The sequence below is a fragment of the Telmatherina bonti genome (genome assembly GCF_933228915.1).
Source record: "Telmatherina bonti genome assembly, chromosome: 19".
In the NCBI taxonomy this organism is placed as follows: domain Eukaryota; kingdom Metazoa; phylum Chordata; class Actinopteri; order Atheriniformes; family Telmatherinidae; genus Telmatherina; species Telmatherina bonti.
This window is the reverse complement of record NC_136617.1, coordinates 16,488,786-16,511,422: the sequence shown is the minus strand read 5'-3', so window position 1 is coordinate 16,511,422 and position 22,637 is coordinate 16,488,786.

Genomic DNA, 22,637 nt, shown 5'->3' with positions numbered 1-22,637 from the left:
CCGTTGCGCCCAGAAAAGCAGGGAAGGAGGTGGAAAAAGAAGAAAAAAAAAAAAGAAAAATCAACCATTGTCACTGTCATGCAAGCTTGAGGAGATGCTGCTGAGAATGTCACAAAGTGTTCAGTCATAGGAGCAGGACTTGGCCTCGAGGCGGTCTCTGCCCTTTCTCCTCGACAGGATTACAGGGGTGAATGGCGAGTACTCATTATGGTCATGCGTTTCTTCGCCTGATACAAAAGGGGAAAATGCACAAGCAGGAAGCAGTCAATGTCATGAACACTAGTATAGCAGCACAGGAAAGCAGCGACGGAGGGAGTGCAAGTCATATCAAGTCAGGAGATTAATGAGGCATATGGTCATTTCCGACGGTTAATGATTGAGTTGCCTTTGACTGTAAATAAAAAGAAATTGACAGGAAGTCAAAGACTCAAGCCAGCAGACATTAAAGCAGATTAACAAGTACGATTTAATAAAATCCTTATTTCATCAACACTTCCTATCACGAAAGTTCGTTAATCTTGCCTGATAAGTGATCTAAAATAAGGCGCCCCATGCGTCATCAGCTTCCATCGACTATTTTTGGATAAAGCTCTGTGATGTGATGCATTACTGCAGAGGTGGTGCTTGTGATGTAATCTGTACTGATGCCATCCAAACTGTTACATGTCAGAGTGCACTATACCCTAAACTGAGGCGTCACACTTTATTACTTATATGTGGTTTTATAAAAACAATATTTACAACATTTACATAAAATGTAAAGTGGCAGTGGAAAAAGTTCTCTGAAACAAAACGACTCCCCTGGACATTTTTGATAAAGAGACCCAACAGGAAACTACAAAACACAAATAAATGCTTGTTAAACTCTTTCATTTAGGCATTTCTAAATCCTATTGTCCACCAAAGCTGGGAGAAAACTATCAAATTGCTTTGCATAGGCAAACATTTTCACCGATGATAATAAAGCACTGCCAAAAGCCTTTCAGAAGACATTTGCATGCTGAAGCACTAAGCCGTTTCAGAGGTGTCAGTATCGTTTTAATTTTCCCTCTGTTATTTAAATTCAGTGACTGAAACTATTACATGTGGGATAAGTCCCAAATGTGTGTGTGTGGTCAGCCAGAAAGCCAGGTAACATTTCTACAGACGGCATAAAGAACAGAGTCCAGCGAACAGAGCCATTAAATAAGCAGTTACAGGAATCCTGAAAGACGCAGACATCATCAAATAAAAATGAAAATTCTCTCTTAGTCAGACTTGAATAAAAATACTCATTTTGTGAATGGAGAGGGGGGTTGTACATCCATAGGTTATGATGGTAATTACAGGCGGGCAGCAGTGGGAGACAGGAAGCCCTGAAACTGAGTGGCGAGTAAAGCCACAGGGAGGATATGTTTTTAGAGGAGACATGGATGTGTTTAGGACTTCTATCCACACAGCAACAGGCAATGGGACAAAACAACAACTGGGAAAAACAAGACATGTGGAAGGAAGACAGGGGAAAGCTGGTGGTGATGAATATGAGGAGGACCAGATTAAACGAACACTTTAAAAGTAAAATTATGAGGCATATATATTTACAAATACATACATATACTTCTCTTTTATTAACAACTGCGATACCTGTGTCAAAATAACCCTCCATAAATGCAACTAATTAAAAGTATATTCACAATAAATTAAGGGGAATTTAAATAGCAAATGAGAGTCACAAGGATCTGTTTAATTTGTTTAAGTGAGGTATAGAGAGATGGGTGAAATAAAGACAGGCAGAAGGAGAGGGACGGAGCAGGAGGGGTAGGTAAAGTACAAATTTGGAACCGCACAAGCCAAGCACATGCTGAAAGACTGTAATTTGGACTTTCCCAGAATAGCCAGTAAAGTAGAGAGAGGAGGGACAGAATAACATAAACTTTTTAGCAGCACGCAACACGCACAACAACACACTCCCCTGGACACCCATCAAAATAACACACATGCATATAGAGGTACAGATATAGGCCGAGTATACATCACTAATCCTACATGTCAACTTAAACCACACGCGCAATGATAACTTGTTTACACGCATATGCAAAACATAGATTCTGATACTGAGAGAGTTTTTAACTACCAGTTTGAAAAGTAAGAGGCAAAGGGTCGCCAAGTTAGCTTAGCTCATCACAAAGACTGAAAACATGGGATGAGCTAACCTGTGTAACCAGTCCACCCACCAGCACCTCTAAAACTAACTCATGTTTGTTTAATCTGTACAAAAACCAAAGCATATACACGACATGTGGTTTTACAAGAGACTCTTTCTTGGCTGGTCACAATGACTTCACTCTGGGCTGTCTGTCACCACAACTCCTTTTGTGTAACTCCAAAGAGAGCTTTGAACTGGATCTTGAGTGTAAATGTGACATTATATTAAAATCCCTTTCAACAAGACGGCCACTCTGGTGTGGGCGGTAAAAAAAGAAGCAAGCTAAGCAATCTGCAACTATAAACACAGCGTGAAATCAATATGCTGCATCTTCTTGATGGCACATGCATTCAGTTCATGCAAAAAACAAAGTGAAAATATAGCACAAAGGTGATATTATGTTATTTTGTACAGATAGCATTAACAAAATATAATGTAATTGGTGCATTAGTGATTTTTTTTGTTTGTTGATTCTTTTGTTTTTGGTTTTTTTCTTTTGTTTGGTTTATTTTTGTTTTTAAAAATTCAAAAAGTGTTGATGAAGTGATGATTTTGCGCTGTTTGCAAACCAGGTGTGTTTTGGAGCTTGCCCATTGACCATTGAGCTTTCAAAAGCTTGATGAAAAAGTCTACAATGTGTTGATGCAAAAAATATAATAATTTTAAATTAAAGAAGCAATGTATCCTACAGTTTATTGTAAAAGCTGTAAACAACATATTATTACTTAACTGTGATAAAAAACCACCTCTGCATTTGGTAAAATTTGTATTTTTAAGGTTTATTTAAGAATAGGGGATTTTTCTGTCAAAAATGACTCAAAATGCCCCTTGAATGACACTACCTGCTTTTGTTTTTCATGATGTAGAGGTACACCTGGTCCTCCTCTACATCGAGACAAACTTTAATAAAAGTCCATCCCCCTTCCTCCAGTTGCAAAAAAAGGCAGGTCATGACCTTGGTGGCAAAGAAACCACACCCACTGATGCATATGTGTGGACTTGAACATGTTATCTGACATAGACTCACTGGTTTCAGACTGGTTTAGACCTTTACATAGCTTTTTAGAAAATGTTGCTGAAATACAACAGATTTGAGTTGTTGATGGGTGTCAGACTGGACTTTCTTCATTACCTGCACACAGACAACAAGCTCAGATTGTAGCAGCAGCAACTTGCTTATGTTTTTGCCTGCTTCTTTACTACATCTTAGACTGATGCAGCTCCGGACCACTGTGTTGAGTGGTTGAAGGGATCTCAGACGTTCTGTGACGTCGGCACAATGTAAATCCAGATGGCCCTCCATCTTGCTAGTGGCCACTGAGTTGCTGTCTGTCATTCTGACTGTATGTTTACAACCCGCCCACTCTCTGCCCTTTAATGCCCCCCAACACATCGCAACCCCACACCTGCAGTTTTTGGTATTTTTCAAAACTGCAGATTAGTGGAGATACACAAAAAGTAGGGGGTGTACTTACACTTTAACATGATTTCATGACAGTGTATGCATACAACGACAGTTTTGGTTTTGTGTAAAACTTAGACAATTTATAACTAGGTATGTGTATGTGTGATGTTCAAGTCAAGTGTTGGAAATTGATGAATGTTGGGTGTGTGTGAGTGTGTATGCGTTTGAGTGTGAGAAGGGAGGGGCTGACGAATTTTCTATATTTGTGTTTTTATATCATGTAAAACACTTTGTGTTGCATTTTATTGTAGGAAAAGTGCTTTGTAAATAAAGTTTGATTTTATTTTACTTAATTTATCATTCTCTGGACACCTCTTAGTGTGTCCTTTAGCATTGTCAAAATAGTTTTACTCTCAACTTGTGACATATTATCCAGTGTGTTCAAAATCTGCAAAAATACAGAAGTAGTGTGGAAAAAAGCTTATAGAACACCTGTGTCAAACTCCAGTCCTCGAGGGGCCGGTATCCTGCAGGTTTTTGTTGTCTCCCTGCTCCAACACACCTGACAGAAATGTATAAATAGGTTGACAAGAAGCCGCTGGATCCATTTGATTTAAATCAGCTATGCTGGTAGAGGGAAACAACAAAAATCTGCTGGATACCGACCCTTGAGGACTGGAGTTTGACACCCCTGTTATAGAACCACATTTAACAGTAATAACCTGAAGTAATAATTTACTCAATGACATTATCAGCATTTCACATCATTTTAGAGGAACCTTGACCTCCTCTTCTTTACAATGTTACTGAAGTTCATTGCAGTGTGAGGGCATTTATTTATGCACTGTGCTATGAAGGTCCCACCACAGTATTTTAATCAGGATGAGGTCTAAATTTCGGCTTGACAGTCAGTCATTCTGTTGTGGATGCGCTGTTTGCAAAGCACCAGAAGTATGTCCTCACATTTGATTTTAGAGGATGTTTGGATCATCTCTATGACTGCACTGTGTACAGGTTCTGTGGCAGTAAACCAGCCCACATCATTATCCTTCTGCCGCTGTGCTTGGCAGTAGGTTTTGTGTTGATATTTATTTTCACCAAACAGTGTGCTGTGTATAATGACCAAACATCTCCCCTTTGGCCGAATCTGTGTAAGGTACATTTTTCCAGAAGTTGTGGTTTGTTTCTAAGAAATTTTACAAAGCAAAGCCGTGCTGCCATGTTTTGTTTCTCAGATTAACAGGCAGTAACAATTCTGCACTTAAACTCATTTTCTGTTTCTAGAAAGCATTTTATCATACACAAGATTTTTTTTTTTATTTCATTGTTAGACGTTTAAAGTCTCAAAATTTTAAGCATATATATTTTCTATTTCACATGATGCTATGACAAAACAGAAATACATAAACAAGCCAGGATTTTGTCAGTGACATTACATTCCAAAGGCTTGTTATGTGTTAAAAAAGGTTGCTTGCTTTCTGTGTCACAGAATGCAACAAATTCATCTTCCAGTGACTAAAACAAGCAAACGAGTCATGTTCCTGACACATCTGTCTGTCACAGCAGCGAGCTTGATGAGGCTGATGAGTTTATTTTAAAGGCTGTAATAGGTCTAGTTCATGCTAAGCTCTACAAAATCTTCAATTCCCCAATTTTTAGTTTTTCCTTCGACAGTCATTGTTGTTCTTTACTGACACAAATCTGTCTCTGTAACTGATTACTCCACTTCTTGAAGAAACTAATACTTCTGGTGCTTCCTTAAACAGCTGAAACCAATAATGTCATCAGCAGCAGAGGTGCCATGGCTGATTTATGAGTTAGCATTTAACACTTCTACACGCACTGCGCACTGTGAGCTGAAGATATCCATCTCTGGGAAGGTTACGTCCTCATCCAGACACTTTCAGCTGCATGTCATTTGTGCGGACAATGCACAGACATGCATGGCTTCAAGCAGCCGTCTATCAAACCTACCGATTTGCTTCACGCATTCAGCATAACTGGAACCAGATGTTGTGCAAAGCTCAGCAGGATCTGACTTGCTGTCGAAAACACTAACAGTATGGATTGCAGAGAAGTATAAACAAAATGTCACTCATCACAGCACTGAGAAAGGTTAAACATCAGCTTTAATATATCAAGCCTTTCCATATCTGGGTTATGTTCAGCTTTACCTCATTATTGTGGGAGCAGGGGTCGAGATCGTATGATTTAGACCCAGATTTCTGGTTTCAATTCTGGCCTGAGTCGCCAAATCTTAATGGAGAGGAATTAAAACTGACAAAAAAAAAAAAAAGGAGACAACTGCTTACTTTAATTTCCGTGATCGCTGCTACAGTTCCCATGGCTGAATGAGACAGCTTTAAAATAGGCAAGGCAGAAAACAGGAGAAAGCTTTTCATCCTCTGATGGAAATGGGAAAATAAAAACATTAGCATGCTTCTGTCCATGAGAGCAGCGCAGCCCTTTGTTTCTTTTCTTTTACTGACCTTAAAGAGGTATATTGAAGAAAGAATAAAATGTGAAGAACTTGGGAAATATTTGTTACCATATACCAGTAATTGGAAGTAAAGAAACATTAAGAAACATAAAACCAAATCTGAGCAAAAGCAAAGGAAAAAAATGAAGAAAAATATTTCAAAATGGGTTCAATTTTATGATTATTTGTCACCTCAAAACTTAGTTTTTTTGTATTATTAATGAAGGCAAGGCAAGTTTTACGAGACAGTTCAAAGTGCTTTACATGAAACATTAAAAGCATTACAGATGGTATTAAAAAAAGAAGAAAGCATGAAAGGCCACACAAATAGCAATATCACAATAAAATCATAAATTATATTAAAATGATTAAAAGCAGAATTAATTAAAAGTTGTTGTGCAGATGTAATGCATAAGCGCATGAGAAAAGAAATGTTTTTAACCTGAATTTAAAGGTATTTACATTCGGTGAGAGTTTAATCTCCACTGCAGCTTGTTCCATATGTTTGCAGCATAACAGCTAAATGCTGCTTCTCCACATTTAGTCTGGACTCTGAATGAAGGAGATTATTTGACGGCTCCTGCTTTGGCAGCTGCTGAGTGAGCCGATGGCAGTTTATTATGGGAAATTCTTCAACATATAAAAGATTAATTTATGTCTGAGAGTTATGAGAACTCAAATCTCTTAAGGTGGACAGATTTTGTAAGATGCTTCTTTGCTTTTTTGAATAACTAAACAAAAGTATTGCACTCATCAGTCCTAAAATATTAAAAGGAAAACTTAATCCTAAACTTTATTTTTCTTACTTAGAGACACGGTTTTTTTGAGTATTTAAAGGAATACGCTTTTCATATCAGTATTGCCCAAACTTGTGCGTCTGCATAATGCTGCTCTCAACCCCATAACTCAAATCCTAAAACAAGCTGGTCAACCAGAAATGGAACACATTCTTGATTGGTATCTTCATATTCATGCCAGAACTATTTAACAAACTGAAATCTGAAGACTGTGTTGACTGCCTTTACTGGCAGTAACATGTACGCAGTCCCTACTGCACTCACATGTGTCACTTTGACGATTTATGCATGACAAGGTTTTCACTCCAAGTCTGAACTAGTCTTTCAAATTATTTGGATTTAGCTTTATTCCCTGTTTTCAGCCTAAGATTGACTGTGGCGACTTTGCATGGCCTCTTTTGAGCGGGTCAAGTAGAGGAAGTAGGTCAGCCACTGATTTCAACTGGGTCACACTGGCCAACTGCTTATGGCCCTCAGGGCCAACCAATATAGATATTAAGAGTGTGCTGTCGTCATTAACAAGACAAAACGTTTGACCCCAGGATTATCAGCTTATGATCCCGTTTGAGGACTTAATGTGTCAGTTTCTCTGTTAAAAATCAAACTGACTCAAGAACAGAAAGGGATTAAGATTCATTTATATGGTTTTGGGAATTTAATAGAATAACCACTGAGATCAGTAGCATCACAAGCAGCCAATATGCACTTACAAATATCCTTCCAGCTGCTTTTAGCTGCTACTTACCCTGCACTGGATTTTAAATTAATCATTCAAGATTTGATCAAAGCATAGACTTTCAGTTTTGTTTCAAAAGGTTTAGGAGAAAATTGCCGTTAACAATGATGCTTCATTTGTACAAGCTGCAAAGCTGTCTCCAAGCTGTTTCATGACTGATTTCAGAGATAAAAGTATGGAGTTGTTTACATCTGTTTACAACCTTCATAACAGACTTCTGAAGCAGAGATTGAGAGGCAAAAAAAACAGACAATGAGTGAATGAATGAGTGAATGAATGAATGAATGAATGAATCAGTTTCTTCATAAGCAGGAGTGTCAACCCCATTTCTCTGTTGGACTCTATGTACTGACTACAGCTTGCAGATTTCCAGCCTTGTGAATTCTGCACCTGAATGTCTGTCTGATGTCTGACCAGTCCTGGACCTGAACCTGATTTCGGCCTATAGACCCACTGATGTTGACTGGCTTTATGCATTAAGGATCTGGATCTTGTTTTAGATTCTGGCTTCTGTCCTGCCTTCCTGGATAGTTCCCCTGATGACTCTTAATCAGACGTTTCAATGCAACTTCCACTAACAATAACCTGGAATCTGTTTTAGCATCAATTATGTCAAAACTGGATTTTTCCTTTTGTGGAGATCAGGGCAAACATTGACAATGAAGCACATTCACAAATAAAATTTACTTTAAGTTTGTTTCAGGATAAAATTACAGATAGACTTTGCCTGAATTTCAAAGAAAAACTATTCAGGTCTGAAACAGTGGTTATTTCTACCTGTTTTGTGATCTCTTCATTCAGTAAGTACATGTTGACTTTATCTCATTGTTCTCTTACTCTTTTCTTCTCTTCTTCTCATAATCAAATATATTTTTCTCATCTTTTCTATGGGGCTGAAGAGAGACAAATATATGATCATGTTCCTCTTATTTAGTTTTATCTTTTAATTCAATAAGAAAATACCACTTCATTACAAATGTATCAAAAGCAAATTAGCTGGAACAATACATTTTTTGTTTAATTCCTAAGCTAGTAAACACATCAAACATCAAAATTACTCATGTTCAAAGGCAAAGTTCGCATACAAACGATGAAATTGTGAGATTTCTGTCTTTAAAAATGGAGAAGGAATTATTCCTTTTTTTTTTTTTCAAAATCCACTTTTATTCAGTCACTGAAAGATTTCTGAACCGCTTTTACATTCAATTTAATTAGAGCACAGTACTGCACATTGTTGAACGTCCATACATGCATTTATGTGTGAAAATTGTGATGATGTGAAGCAGCAACTTTCTAAAGCTACTGTTTGACAATTAGCATCATACATTGTGCAATATTTTTCTCAGAAAGAGAGAAGAACTTTAATCTTTTCTTTTATTTTCTATGTCACAATTTAAGTTCTTTAAAAAAAAAAATCATAAATTGAGATTCATTTCTTCATCTCAGTGTCTTTAGAGCTCAAAACTGTTTAAATGAGTCATCCATAATACAAAAAAACAAACATCACCACAAGCTATGCGTCATTTTGTCTTCCCTGCATTTTCATGTGATAGCTCTCTGGTTTTTCTCAACAGTACACCCATACTTTATAAGAAAATGATCAAATCTGGGATTTTTGTGCATGACTGGAATAACCTGAATGGATAACATTGGGGCTAAACTGCAGAAATGAGCCAGATATGGCGTCTACTATAGTTTGGACTGATTTGATTTGAGGTTGAATTTCGTACCAGCAGAAAACAAGCCGGAGGGCACAATAAATATCAAGGGAGAAAAGGAAAAAAAAAAAAAACCTTAGTTGTCATGACAAGTCATGTAGATGCGTTTGATGGCAATGTTTTGCACAACATATTGGATCATTAGCCAAACTGCTGGTAGAAGGGAAACGGAATATACAAATTTATTTATATTTTTCTTTCTCTTGTTTCTGCACATCAGTAATGATTGCATATTTACTCTAATGCCAGATCAGAGCACAAAAATACTTGCAACAAATTCTCGATCTTATATGCTAGCTCTCTATTGTTAAAACAGTATTGAATCATGGTGACATCAACCCAAATTGTATGCAAAGGACACTTTATCTCCAACCCATGACATGATTCTTATCTTGGTAATTTAACCACATCCGTTTAGTGTCTGTTCATGAAATGACATTTTATACCAATAGAAATCCCCAAAAACACTGGCAATTATTTAAGTTCCCAAGGTCATTTTGGTCTTCCATCCAGACATGACGAGCCCTGAACCATGATGGGATGCACATAAATCATTCTAACGGTGCATGCTGGCAACAGGGATCTAGTGACTTCCACGCGCACTTTGAGCCAAACGCTCAGGCTAATTGCATTTGATCCAGGGATCCCCTCATCGCACATTTCTTTGCTCCTCAGAGAAAAAGTAGAATGTGCTCAGGTGTGTTTGTTTTGCCTGCGGAGCTCCTGCAGACCATTAACATGCCCATCAAACATGCAGACATGAACACAAAGCAATCACATAAAATGGGCACACAGGTTTCACATGATTTATTCTCAGCACCCCCCCCCCCCCCCCCCCCCTTTAAATAAAAAAAAAAAAAAAGAAAAAAAAAGCCATAGGCAGTTAAACTGCTTATCAGCTTTATATATCACTTTTGCCCTAAACTATGTAGCCATGGTTGAAATTTTAAACCAGCTGAAGAGGAATGAAGAAATTCTTGGAAGAGGAGCAAATCGTCCTTGTTTTTCCACAGACACCTCTTCAAAATTGTGCTTGAAGGTATTATTTGCTCAGCATTGGTTTAGTCTTGCTGCAATTTGCCTTTAAAAAAACAGCTTCCCTCAAGCACTCAAGTAAAATCGGGATTGACTGATGAATCAAATCTTGTTTTGAAACACTCATTTCCATCCATTTTACTTTCACGGACTCTGCCACTGGCAACACTAAGCACTTTTAATCTCATGATTTTCTGTTATGTCACAGAGTTTTAAAAAAGCTTAAAAAAATATATCACATCCCAGGAGAACTAGAGTGTGTCATGCAAAAAACTGGGTTGGGGGAGGGCCGAGTAATTGATGAAACATCCATAAAATACTTCAAAAATGCTCCCATGTCTTCCTTTCATCCGCAAATATATTGTCATGTCCTGTAAGACCGGGTGTGACTTTCACTGATCTTTCAAGATATTCAGCTTGTGTTTTGTCTCTTAGTGACACCCCCCATTTCTTAGTTGTCAACAGTAAAACAAACCATTATCTTCTTAAAACATGACTGTATTTAGATGAGTTGGTTTTGAGTGTTCTGTGGTGTTTCTGTGTTTGGTATCACACGGTGAGTGATTTGTTTGGGCCTTTGTAATGTGGTCAACACTCACACGAGAGACCCAGTGGTTGTTGGAGGGGGGGGTAAAAAAGTTGATGCCTGTGAGTGTGAGAACACAGCTGGCTACAACTGTAAAATATCACAAACACAGGCAAGTTGAAATATTGAAATATTTTTTGTGTTTAAGGTTTTGAGGACAAGGGGAAAAAACGTCTCCACATTTCTAAATGCATATGTCTCTGCAGTTCTAGGAAGTCTTGTCTGTCTTTTCTTTCCCTTAGCTTCTTTCCATCTTCAAGTGTTTGTATTGCTGTTTTGCTCTGGGAGAAGCCAGGGAAGGGCCGGTGTCTGGACAAAAACAGGCCGACAGACGGATGAACATGCCAAACTGTGACCAAAGAAAGGAAGGCGATGTCAAAAACAAGGGATGACAAGAGGAAGACAAGGCATAACAGAACTTGGATGGAGGAGAAAGTGGAGAGAGATGGGGCCCCTGACCTGACCACACTGACACACTCGGGTCTCTCTGTCCTTGCCAGCTGTGCACTGTGGTCAGCTCAGAGAGGGCACACTTGCACACACATATACTTATCTACGCATGCTAGCGATGAGAACATACTTGGCCTGTGTGAATGCATGTGTGTTTGGATGTGACAGCCTATCCATGCGTGCTAGAGAGAGTGCAAAAGCTACCAAAAATCCAGTCATCTGTGTTTGTTTTCTTTCCAGCCTTTGACTCTGTGTTTTTGTCCCTGAACCTGTATGCACATCTGCGTCTGTGTGTGTGTGTGTGAGTGAGTGTGTATACGTATATTTACACGGCTGCTGGAGTGTGCTGGTGCTCATTTCCATGTGTTTTTCTAGCTCAGCCACTCATGCGGGCAGGATATTGGTGTGTAGTGTGTCCCCATGTAGCACTCCATCATCTCAGTCTCTTCACTGTGTCCACATGTGTGTCACGTCTGCAAACCATTAGCAATGTCAAGCACAAACGGAGTAATTAGAAATAAGTGCTCAAAGGTGCAACCGTTACACCCCCCCCCCCAAAAGTGTTCCCATCCCATAATCCTTTGCCTCAGTGAGGCACCCATTCCCAACAATGGTTTTTGACTGCTGCCCAATGAGTATGTCTCTGCAAATAGAAATGGCGCAGCTAACAGGCAATGTGGGCACCCTGTGTTTTCAGAGCAAGCCACTGCGAGTGCTGACTGGCCCTCTAAGTGGTTATTTTTACCATGTGTGGAGTTCCATTGGACAGGCGGAGGAAAGATGTGCAGGAAATGCAACGCAATCAATGGGAAAAGTTTCTTCTCAAGCCTGCATTCATTAGGTCTCATTCGGTGTGTGTGTGTGTGTGTTCATTACAGTGTAACCAAATGTGGGTGGGCTTTTACAGTACGAGTGTTTAGGCAAGGAGAACTGACCGTGTGTTTGTTTGCGTAAGTGTTGTGTGTATGTGTTTTGTCTAACCCTTTTCTAGGAGAGAAGCTTTCCTTGGCAAAAGCTGGCAGCCAGCAACTCTACTGTAACCTCTGTAACCCCCACCCACCATCACCACCTCCACCCTTCCTCACCCTCCAGAAGAGAAGAGGGGAGCAGATACTCCACGATTGAAGAAGTAAGCGTGCGAACATCCGTAAACTGATGTTGGAGCACAGAACATCAGAATGGCGCATCCTCAAACATTCAAACAATGACACATAAACACATGCACACACACACACACACACACACCACACACATGTCAATGTTTGCTTGAATGTGGGGACTTCCCACACAAGCTCATGACATCTTAATCTAGTGCCACGAAGTGCAAAGTGGTATCCGGAGGAATGGAAACACTGCATTGCTCCAGCTGAGGTCAGTTTTGGAGACAAACCCAATGTTGAGTGAGCAAAGTAGAAACCTGAAATATGCACTTTAATCGCTGTCCTCACTTTGCCCTCCAGTGATACGTGCTCTTACCCAAGTCAAACAAAGGACGCAGAGGGAAATCAGCACAAACATATTTGCATATGCTCACAGTTTACTCCTGAGCGAGCGCAAACATTGTGCGGAAAATTGATCCAAATAATTGCTCCTGCAGCTTAAGATACCTCTTTTTCCATAGGATCTAATCAGTCACACGTATAAACAAGTCTGCTTGCTATGCATAGATTTTTGTGGATAGACGCACCTTCCTGTGCACACGTGCAGATACACATAAATGTAAACACACTGAGGCCACCATAAATTACAGTCATCCCCATCTGGGAGCATTAAGAAGCTGTTAATGAATAGGGTGCTGCAGCAGCAGCCACAAGTGGAACAAGCCAGCTGGAGGAGGGAGGAGTGGCCGAGGGAGAGAGGTTGGGGGAGATGGGTAGCATCTGGGCAACAGATATGTGTGTAGTCATGTAAAAGAGTTTGCGGTAACAGTTACACATCTTGAGGGAGGAGAGGAATCAAAAGGACTGTTTTGATGCGAATGCTTTTCGTGACCTGCCTGGTAGAAAATGGAGTGTATCCCATGCAAATACCCATAATCATGTGATGTATGAAGGTCAAACGTGAGTGCTCACTTTTTAAGCTCAAACTATGAACTTTGTATACAATGATCAAAGAACCAGATAAACCCAGTCACCCCATACACTCCCATACACTCCCCTTACGGTTGAGCAGAAGCTGGAGCAGCAAACTACACCATTGAAAAAAGAAAGCTGCCATGAAAGCAACAGCCCGTCCCGAGACTAATGACTGCCCCCTGTGTATGGAGGGTGTCTGAGGAGGTGTGGCAACAGAAGGGCAAGTTATCTTAACTGACCTTTTAATACCCTCAGCCCTTTCACAATACCTCACTGGTGGGCGTTCAAAGTGGACACATGGGCAATATACCGAGCAGAAGTGTGCCTCAGAAGGAGACAAAAGACGCCACCTGTATGCTAATGTATTGCGGCACTTTCAGAGCAGGCAGTTGTGCAGAAGCAGAAGGATCAAGTGTGTCGCTGCTTTAGAAAGAGCCTGAGGTTGTAAAACAGAAGCAGAAGCCAAAATTGATTTTTTTGGACACTCTCTCCTGTTTTTTGTTTTTTTTTTTAACAAGTAAAAGTCAAGAAAACCAGAAAAATCTGAAGAGTGCCACTTTATAGGGGTAAAGGGTGCTGTAAAATTGATTTTCTATGTCTTTAAGGCTGAAAACGAGTTAGACAATGAGAGCAGTGTGGTAAAGAAACTGCAGGACAGAGCTGAGAGGATAAGAAAGAGGAAAGGCAGTAAAATTCATTTCTAATCTGTGTTTTAAGTAATGAGAAAGAGGAAGAAGGATGGAGTTTGCCACTTCGGGTGGGGAGGGCGAGGGCATCTGAGGGGAAGTACAAGACCAAAAACTTGAAAATTCATCGAATCTTTTGCTTTGGAAGTAGGGAGTAAGGCAAAGTTGCTGGGGGTCAGTGTGGCGTCTTGGTCAATGAGCAGAAGAAAGGAAAATGAGGCAATAAAAATGATTTCTTCAGTCTTTATATTTTCTTTGGAGAGATGGAGGTTTGACTTGTGGAGTGTGCCGTGGCAGAGGGACGGCTTTTCATATGGAAAAAAGGAAGCGAGGTCAAAGGCCATAAAAATTTTTCTTATTGCTTCAAGTAATAAACCAGAGTGGTAGCATGTGCCTGTTGAATGGTGGGTGGGGTAATTGCTATTAATCTGATTTCAGTGTGGCATACTTGCACAAAGGCACAGAGTTTCTCCTTTTCCAGCCTCAGACCACCCATGCAAACTCCTTTTTCATTCATAAACACACTTAGATAAACACATCTTCAGCATGCACACAGGGACACCATTCATGTCTGCTAAACTTACCACTATCAGACTAGCTTGTTTACAAAGCCCAGAGCCATCTATTTGCTACACCGGCTCACACTTTGAGTACATGCAGCCTTTTTCTGCTGATTTTTTTTTTTTTTTTTTTTTTTTTTTTTAGATCATCTAATACCTCGTTTCAGCAATAAAATCCTGGGCCAAATTACATAATGCTCAGTGGTTGCATGTGTTTTCCTCTATTCACATTATTAGCAAAACAAAGCATGACAGTAAACTCAGAGTTGGACAGTTGCATCCATTCCACTTTCCATCTGCCAGCTGGAGTCAGCAGCAATGCCAGGAGAGCTGCTGAGCCTGCATGCATGTTAAGTATCACCTCTTGTTAGCAGTGACTTCTCTTGTTGTTGCTATCAGCGTGACAGACAGGATGGCACTATTCTTGACATGCCAACTGCCCGTGTCTCCTCTCTCTGCTCTCTCCATGCTTCCCTGGGCATATCAGTGATGGGAAATATTCGGACACTTTGGATCTGCTTTTTAGTGTGATGAAGAGCTTAACTTCTACGTGAGCTTACTTCAGAAGGTAATCAGCCAATAAAGAGGGATTTTGGCACCTTAGTACTGACACTATATGATTTTCTAGCTCAAAATTGGTTACGCTAACTGTTCTCTGGGATCAGGTGTATCTTGCCTGCAGCTTCCTTCATTAAAAAACATGGCTCTGCAAGCCTTGTTGTTACAACTCAGCTTCCCTTCCACCTATTTCTTTGGGTGTAAGGTGCACAGCTGGCCTTGTGAAACTGTTAGAACTCTGTTAAAAAAAAAAATCCCATTGTGTGAACGTAATGTGCCGCTGGGCTGTTTACTGAGCGATATGATTTCAGCTTGCCTTTCCCTCCAGTCTTGTATGGGTTGTAATGACGTAATTGCACTTTGGTGTTTTGTTATGTACTGGGCAGCCTATTCCCACTGAAGCCTCCATGCGCTCTCAGGCTGTTGTGTTGTTGTGTCACAGAGAAGCACGAGATGGTAAACAGTCTTTTTGGGTGGTCTCCTTTTCAGGACTCAGACTCCATGGACACACTGTAACGTCTCCTGACAGGAGAGGAGCTCTTTCCTTTCAACACAACCTGTGTTGCTGCTTTCTGTTCTGGTCTGTTCTGTCGCTTGTTTGAGGCAGCCAGAGTCTATGGAGCTGCCCTCATGCATATTGAAGGGGGCTTTTGAGGAATCCACCAGTGTGTGCCTTTTTCATCCTCCTCTCCAATTTACATTTGAGTGTCAGTTTCCCCCTTTCTCTCCCTGCATCTGCCCGAATCTCTCTAAGTAGTGCTTTGGCATTCCACTCTTCACTTTCGTTTTTTTTCTCTTTCTCTTCCACCTGCCCACTTCGATGAAGGCTGCCTTCCTTTCTCACCCCACTTAGCTCCTAATTTTTTCGGCCTAAATATTTTTGTCATTTTTGTGTCCAGGTTAATGCTCTTGTCGGCATTTCTCACGCTCCTCTCGTTCTTTTTCTACCTCAATCTTTCCTCCCAACTGCAGAAATCTCTTTCAGTATAGAAAGATGTGCCTGGGCTATTTCTGCTCTGATTTCTCAGCTATTTTTAACCCTGTCATCATTCAGATTCATGTTTCCTCCAATAAATACAACATTAATCTTCAGCTTTTCAAAAATCACACTTCTTGTTGCTTCATATTTTGTTCCATCACTCCGACTTCACTGCCTCCCTGCATTGCACATCATCTGAACATCTTATTACATATCATGTCACTCCTCTCTCCTTCTTATTTGCCAATTTCTATTTCCTTCACTCTCCTGCTAGCAACCCCCCACCCTCACCCCCTCCCACACACACACACACCCTTCTTATTCATTTGTTCATTGTCCCTTCCATTTCTCCTTTCGCCTCAGATTTATTTGTGTACACATGAAGCGCCTTTTTTTTTTTTTACCTTGTTTCTAAGCTTTCCTCCTTCATATCTGGTCCTTGTTATTAAACTTCCTGTTTGATACCTAAATTGAAAGGGAAGTAAAGGTGGGCTCCATCCATCCAGGCTGTTATCCAACCGTTCCAAAATTATATTTGAACTTTTTTTTTTTGTCTGAGTCATTTAATATTTCCAAATCATTTTTCTAGATTGTGAAAGTCTTGAGGAAATGCTATATCACACATTGAAGCTGTAATGATGCGTCAGTAAAAGTTACATTTTGGATAATTACTGGTCCAAAGGTCTCCCTGTATTATTTATTGGTAAAAGAAAAAAAATAAATAAAATAATATATATATATATATATATATATATATATATATATATATATATATATATATATATATATATATATATATATATATATATATATATATATATATATATATATATATATACATATATATATATATATATATATATATATATATATATATATATATATATATATATATGTATGTATGTATGTATGTATGTATGTTTATTTTTGTCCTCAGTTAAAGCCCTTTTTTTATTTCCTTTCCATCATTTTACTTTGCATATTGTTCCTCATGAGCACATTTTTAAAAGATTTTCATTCTCTTCTCTCACTCCTCCTCACTTTTGATTTCATTCTTGGTCTAGTTATCTAACAATGTGTTAGCATTTCCTCCTCAATTCTCCTCCTCCACATCCGCCTTCTTCTAAGCTGCTCTTTGTCTCCTAGTTTTGCTCATACGATGGATATGCAGGCATAGATTTTTGCAACGCTGTGTGCATGGGTCTGGTCATGTGTGTGTGTGCTTTTCAAAGTGTTTAAGTACAGTGGTAGCCCACCTGAAACCAAGTTCACTCTGTGACACCTCGTTGCTCACCATCTATGAACTTGTTTCCTTTACCATTGTCAAAAGAGCTGCCTTAGAGCCACATCATTGTATTACTGAATACGTCCCACTCACACAGTGTTTCTCATGTTAATCCTGGGAAAGCCTTGCTTTTCATATTTCAGATGTTTACCTCCTCCAACACACCTGATTCATTGGACAGATCACAATCAACCCACTCTGATCTTCTTTCAAGGATTCCTCTGCAGATCATGTTATTCATCTACTGCTTTCAGGTTTTTATTTTGTCAGTCAATAGTAATAAATACAACTGTAACCTTCTTGTGTTAATCTTATTGCAGAGATGTCACACTCTACTATATGGAAAAAAAAAGAAATTAGCCAGCTCAGTGAGATGAAATATTGACAAATCTCTCTCAGAAAACAAAAGACTAACAGGGTTGTCAGCTGAAAACATAATCTTTCATTAAAAAACCTGAAGTTACTTTCATCTCATCAAGTACTACTTTAAGGAGTGCAAAGTTGTGAAAAGGAGAATTTTACACCAAACTATGACAAGGAATTACTGTTCCAAGGCAAAACACAGGAATCAAACTGGAGTCACCCAGATCAAAGTCTCCTGACTTACAGCAACAACAGCTGCTAAGTCTGAGGCTCATAAAAGGCACATTGAAGCCTCAAACACAGTAAAGAATAAGGTGTTCATATTGCTGAGTTTTGATAAGAAACATTACTGGTTTTAGAAAACAAACATTGAGAAGAACTTGGTCCATCCATGATTTTAAGAATCATGAAATGGCAGAATTTCATTCTCATTGGTCCACAGCATGTTTGAGCTCCGCAAGAAGAATTAAAACTTGTCCAATAAATGTATTTAACTTACTCTATTTGCTTTATACATCCAGCTTCAAGTTTCAGTTTAATATAAGCACATTGATGTTCTGCATCTTTGTACAGTTTTCTGCTTTATGACGTTTATTTTCCAGATATCAGTCCACCTTATAAAGAGTAAAGAGGAAATAGTGAAAGGCAGTGTTTGCTCATACTACACCATATTCCGAGAGCCATTTCACTTTTATACATATCACTTCATTTGGACTTATTTTCTACTAAGCTCCTATTGTAAATTGGTTGAGTTTGATTTGATAAACACATTGGGTATCACATTTTGCAAAACATAAAATGTTACAAAAAATGGATACGATCAAAATAATTGCACATTTTAATTTTTATGGGACTCCTTTCACATGAACATTCCCCAACAGAAACAACAGCCTGGAGATGTGCTACCATAGTTTACAACTTACAACCATGGATCGTGATATTACTACTTTCTAAATATTGGAACAAACATACTGATCGCAGTTTTCTGAGGAAATAATGCTATAGTAGAAGGATGTCCAGCTCCAGTCCTTGGTGGCCACAATCCTGCAGTTTTTTCCATGTTTTTCTATTCTAACACACTCGAATGAATCAGTCACTGTGCAAAAGTCCATTGGCTGTTGGATCCGATTAGCATGAACATGAGCATGAGTGTGTCAGAAAAGAGATACATAAAAAACCTGCAGGATTGTGACGCTGGAGGACCGACTTTGGACACCCCTGCTGTGGTCATTTGTGCCTGGCATATATGCACTGAAGTCACTGGTTAGTTATAAACCTGTTAAGGGTTTAATCCACTCATGAACCAGTTCCTCAGACTGTTGTTTGGGAGTCAAAATTTGAAAAACCATGGATTCTTAATGATCCACCCATCCTCAAAACACCTAGGTGCTATTAATGGATGATTGCCCACTTTAGCCATTTTAAGGCATGAGCTGTATAACCAGACCTGGTCATAGTTCACAGACAACAGGATATTGGTTTTGATGTGTTCTCAGAACTGGGACTACTGTGAAATGGCACCTAGTTGAAGCACACTGGAGGCAGAACGCAGGGCGGAAATCACAGCACTTTTGGTTATAAAATAATATTAATGCAACATGCATTTGGAAACATCAACAAACAAGTGGAAAAGATTACACAATCGAAAATGATGCAAATATGAAACATGCACAGTCATGCTCAATGAAATCAATATACACTAACCAGCTCCATCATACGTGGACTCATGCAGAAATCATCTGAACATTTTCCAGGAACACATTTTTATTCTGGTCTCATTCTGAAAAATAACTTGAAAATCCCAAGGTTGTTGTATGTGTGCGTGTGTGTAAAAAACAGCTCTTAATGGTCTTACCTCAGATAACCTTCCTCTTTTTTTCCTGACACATACAGTGGATGTGGCGATGCATAAACAGCCACCTTTGTTTACTTCTGATGATTAACCACAGCTAATTAAGAAGTGGCACTTACCACTTCATCCTTTTGCTGTAGCATTACTGTTGCTTACTGATTACCTTGGCTCTGCTGTGAAATCATTTCACCTCACCATTAGCTGTGCTTTCTCTCTCGCCTGCCTCAGGAAACTTTAGGGAAAATAGCTGTGCCAAAGCAAGCAATTACAAGTCCAGGTACAAACTTCTTCATAGGCAAATTACCCAGGGAATGATTATCATGCCATCGCTACTGAGGCTATTTTTTTTTTTGAGAGGGTAGACCTGAGCATTGCTAATTACAGGAAACACTTCTCTCCCATTGTTTGTAAAGAAAGAACCCATAGGTTCAGGAACAAGTCCTGCAGTGGAGCTGCATTGACTAACAATGGAGCACACAAACCACAGAGGCCAATGCAGTGAGATAGACTGGACTAAGGACCACTCGTCTGCTCCACAGTTCACACCAACAGAGTCCATTTACGTAAACAGATAGTGGGGCGTCGTTTGAGGAGCGAAACATGATGACAGTCAGTTATTAATCCCCACATTTGTATTAACAGCAAAGATGCCAAACACTTCTCCTTTAATGGTATGCTGTAGGGAAAAAAAGTGGCAACTGGGTGCATTTGAAAGTGCTCGTATTACATCAGACATAATTTTACAGTAAGCAAAGTTGAAGTGATATGTCAGAGAGATATATCACCATATGATCTGCAGTAGTCATTTCACTTTTCATCAGATTCTCAGGGGAAAAAGATCTTCATGGTTTTGTTTTATGTTTTCTGGATCATGGAAAGGGCATATCTATGACATCATCTAATTGCTTTTGGTTGAAACGGTTGAAAAAGAGCAAATTATGGACAGTCAGGTTCTCATGCCTACATTAAAGACAGATCCCTATCATTTTCCTATATCTCATTTTCATGCCACAGAGCAGACTTGGTGCAAATTCCGTCAGGAATTGAGGTGAAAAGGGGTGTGTTTATGTGTGTTTGTGCATTTTTTTTTATTTGTTTGTGTCTGCTTGGAGATGCAGGCTTGTGAAGATCCATGGATATGAGTGTGTGGCAATCTGACTGACATCGAAAAATGTTCTGTTTTGGTTTTGCTCATTCACAAGGACAGGATTTTATGAAATTACCAGACCTTTCCTTTGAGTCTTGAAAGGGTTTTGCCATTGATGCCGATGTACTGACAGCTTTTCAATACAAATTCTGATTGCAATGCAAACAACAATTATGCCAGCAGTACTTCTCACCTTCCCACTGAATCAGACAAAAAACAATTGGATTCTAAAATATTGATCCAGCAAGTTGAGCATTTTTCATGAATATAAAACACATTCTTTTGGATGACCTGCTTGGCGCACAATGCCACACAATTACAAAGCCTATATGCCTTTCTGTATTTGCACTGTTAGATCTGAATGGCTTGTCAGCTTGAAAAGCATTTTAACATGCAGATTGTCTGCAAGGTGAATACTTGCAACTACTGAGGATAAAATGTATTATCTGTAGTGTTTCCCTTCAGTCTGGGACTTTTGCTGCAGAAAGCAAATATTAAAAAGAGTTTATGTAAGCAGACATTTTATGGAGAAGAGGATTCAAAGATCAGAACAACAGAGCACAGAATCAGACCTCAGTTTAACATGCAAATAAAAAGATATTTTACATGTTAATCACTTCATTCTGCTTGAAGCATCCGTTGAGAGGTATATAACTGTGTCAAAATAGTTTTTCTATCAGAAAAGCTATTTAAATCATTATTATATCATTTATTTTACAAAGGTAAAACCAAAGTGAGTGAAATCTATTCAATAACAACCAGAAAATGTGTTGAGGTTTGCTTTAAAGCTGCATTGTATCGAACATTTTGTAAAAATAAATTATTTAATCGCCCTTCTCTGCTTTTCTTATGAAAGCCATACAGATTAACTGTTACATCCTAGTTACATCAGGAGTGCACCCACTGGTATCCTAAATATGGACTAACCCCAGCAGAGTTCATCTGATCACATCCCTGAGTCTTATGCCTGAAAGGAGTTAAATCACTAAACCTGAAGCTAAATAGAAGCCTGTTTAATTTATTAGAAGTAGCTTTTCTCTTCCAGGACATGGTTTGGCTTTTTGTTGTTTCCTTTAATGACCATCAAAGTTATAAAGCTAAACTGGTTCTAAATAAAGTACAATAGCAAGCAGTAATGGGCTTGAAACCCCCCTTCTGGCAGCACGCTGAAGCAGCTCCAAATCCAGATAGGAACAGAAAAGAAAGATGAGGACTTTCAATCAATCCAACAGAAAAGACAGCTTTGTATTTAACTGCCTACATTGCTTAAGCTTCACTAAATCATTTCAAAAGCATAAAAACACATGATTTAAAACTGGACTTTCTAGACATGTACATAACAAATTTCTCCAGATGGCAGAATAAGTGTAAGGACAACATAGTGACAGGCGACACTAATGTCTGTCATTAAACAGAAGAGTCATAGAAAACCTGTAGGACAAAAATATACCTGAAGTTTAAGAAATCACTGTGCAAACACACCAGATGTTGCCCAACCAGTATTCAAGCAGGGTGGTGCGCTTTAGTGACTGATAAAAGCTTGGCAGAAAAGGCTTGCAATTAGAACACATTCACAGGTTGACTAAATAACTGGAAAAGCTCTATATAATGCAAGGTAAAGTGTTGTTTTGGCACCTGTAATACATAGGCTTAGTTTACAATATGTTATGAAGGCAGTAATTTTGCTCCATGCTAATATTTCAAGCTGTGTTTGGGGTTGTTGTTTTCAAGCCTTTGTGTT